This window comes from Mandrillus leucophaeus, unplaced genomic scaffold, assembly GCF_000951045.1.
Source record: "Mandrillus leucophaeus isolate KB7577 unplaced genomic scaffold, Mleu.le_1.0 Scaffold10, whole genome shotgun sequence".
Classification (NCBI taxonomy): Eukaryota; Metazoa; Chordata; class Mammalia; order Primates; family Cercopithecidae; genus Mandrillus; species Mandrillus leucophaeus.
Window position 1 is genome coordinate 5,185,608 of NW_012098098.1, and position 2,868 is coordinate 5,188,475.

Below are 2,868 nucleotides of genomic sequence, written 5' to 3' on the forward strand. Positions count from 1 at the left end.
GAGGTAGGAGGATCACCTGAGCTTGGGAAGGTTGAGGCTGCAGTGAGCTGAGATCACGCCACTGCACTCCAGCCTAGGCAACAGAGTGAGACCCATCTTGGAAAAAAAAAAAAAAAAAGGTGACATGGAAGCAACAGTAGAAGTCGGGGTCAGAGTTCAGGCCTGTCCATCCGTGGATGATGGATAAACCCAGTGTAGTCCGCCATCCCTTGGAGCGTCATTCAGCCGCACACAGGAAGAAGCACTGCAACGTGCAGGACCCCTGAAAACACTGGGCTGCGTGAAAGGGTCAGTGACCATGCGTTGTATGATTCCGAGTGCACAAATGTCCAGGACAGGTGGATCCAGAGAGACGGACGAGATTCGTGGCTGCTTAGGGCTGGGGGCAGGGGTGATGGAGAGTGAGGGCTGAGTGGATGGGGTCTCTCTTTGGGGTGATGAAATGTCTTGGAACTAGATGATAGGGATGGTTTGCCCAACACTGGGAGTGACCACCACGGATCTGTACGTGTTTAAATTACTAACGGTTAATGTTATGCTATGTGTGAACTTTACATCCAAAAACTAAAAGCAGTTCAGGCCTAGAATTGAAGGGTCCTGGGTTCAAATCTCACATCTACCACTTGCTGATTAATGTGGCACCAGGCGAGTGACTCAGCTCAGCTTTCGAAGTCTCAGTTTCCTGTTCTGTGAAGCAGGGAGACACCTGTGCCCGCCTCCTGGGGGCCAGCGGGTAGAAGACCCTGAGCCGCTGGCATTGCCATCACTGCAGAACTGTGCTCCCGGGGCTGGTGGGTGGAGGACCCCAAGTACTGCTGTCATCTTCACTGCAGAACTGTGCTCCCGGGGCTGGCCGAATGCCTGGCTTCTACCCTCAGACTTTCTTTCCAATGTGTGTGGAGGGGTTGGTGGGCACAGAGGTGGGGACGCAGCAGTGTACGGACAGCCCACCTTTCAGCAGGACAGACAAGTATCAAAAAATGACAGCCCCATTACTGCTGGGCACCGCTATGTGCCAGGTGCCATCTGGGGGCTCAGTTCAGGCTGAGGGAACAGGAGGAGCAGGTATCGAGCAGGTGGTGTAGGGCCAGCGGGGAAGGGTGCCCTCAGGCCCATCAGAACAGCCACGAGGGCCCTGGGGTGGGAGGGGGCCGATATCCTGGTCAGCACCGAGTGGGCTTCCAGGAGAGGGCAGGGGCAGGGGGACAAGAATGTGAATTCTGTCCCGATGGGGCAAGGCTGAGGGGATTTAGCTGGGCACATGGCCTGCTCTGAATTGAGCTTGGTTCTCTGGAAGGTCAATGGGAGGACGTGCTGGGGACGGGGAGGAAGCCGGGGAGGAGGAGGCGGCGGCTGGGAACAGGCGATGCTTCTCACACATGCGTATCTTTATTAAACGAGAAAATAACATAAAAGCAAAGGGAGGAAGCCTTGAACCTTAAAAGTTGGGCCAGAAATTCTATAATACAATCGGAAGCTGCAATCTGGTCCCAGGGAGAGCCGCAGACATTGGCCGCTGTCCCTGGGGCGGGAGGGAAGCCTCCTGTTTGTTTTTTGTCCCGTTGCTTTGAGGGTTGGAATCAATGTCTTTTCCTCTGGATGTGTTTGTGGTTTCATCTCCGTGTGTCCAGGCTCGGTTGGCTTCCCGGGAGTATCTCCACATCTCAGGATTAACACCAGTTTTTAAAAATAACTGACAAAGGCCATTTTTCAGGAGACAAAGATGTTCGTGCACGCAGAGGGCCCCCCGTGTCGATATGGAAAATGAAGGTCAGCCACTCCCTGCTTCTCTTGGTGTCTTGTTGGACACGATGTCAACGTGAAGCGGGTAGAACTGGAGCCCAGGGCCCCTCTGGCCTCTTGGACCTTTCTGTGTCCCCAAGTCCCCATGGAAATGGGCGGCCCATGGAGAATGGCTGTATAGCTGCTCTCTGCCCCCATCCCAAGCTCCAGATTCAGAGACCACCCCCTCCATTGACTGTGTCACCCCTTCCCCACCAGAGAAACGGGCTGTTCTCATACAACTGCAGGAAGCTCAGGCAAGTGCCTTCCTCTGGCCACTGCTTCCATCAGCGTGAACTGCCCAGCATTATAGGATAAGCTTTCTCCTGGGTTTTAAAGTTCAGGACTTTCTCTCTTTGCTGCACTTTTTCCTTGACTAATTGCACAAATCAGAGAAGGCAAGAGTAAAATGCTGCCTATCCCTTGGCCTGGGGGGTCAGTGACAAGTTTCTCAACTTCTCAAGTGAGTCTCAGTTTCCTTATTAAAAACCAGGGATGATTTTGTAGAACTTGTCACAACTCAGTGGGAGTGCCGTGGCCCTTATGCCCGATGACACCATCCTGTCACTTTGGGAGCTTCCTAAAACACCGTTCCCCAGACCAACGGCGCTGCAAGCTTCTGGGGCGTGGGCTGGGCCCAGCATGTCAGTACGACCCACAGCGGGACTGGAGCTGCCGAATGCGCACAACACACTTCACCCCGGGCCTGGTTCAGGAGGGGGCAAGGCAGCCATACATCCTATCCTTCAGCAAACTCCTCTTGATTGATGGATTCTAAGTCAGGAGCATCAGTTAGAGGCAGAACTGAAACGTGCCCGTTTCCCAGCTTGGTGCTATCCCACTTCCACTTTGACTCCTTCCACCCAACCCTCTTTCACCCAGCATCACCACCAAATGTGACCTCCTATAAAGAGTCAGAAACTTTAATTTGGTGGGGGCAGGGGGTGGAGTCTCACTCTGTTGCCCAGGCTAGAGGGCAGTGGCACAATCTCAGCTCACTGCAACCTCCACCTCCCAGGTTCAAGAGATTTCTGGCTAGTTTTTGTATTTTATTATTATTATTTTTTCTTTTTGAGACAGAGTCTC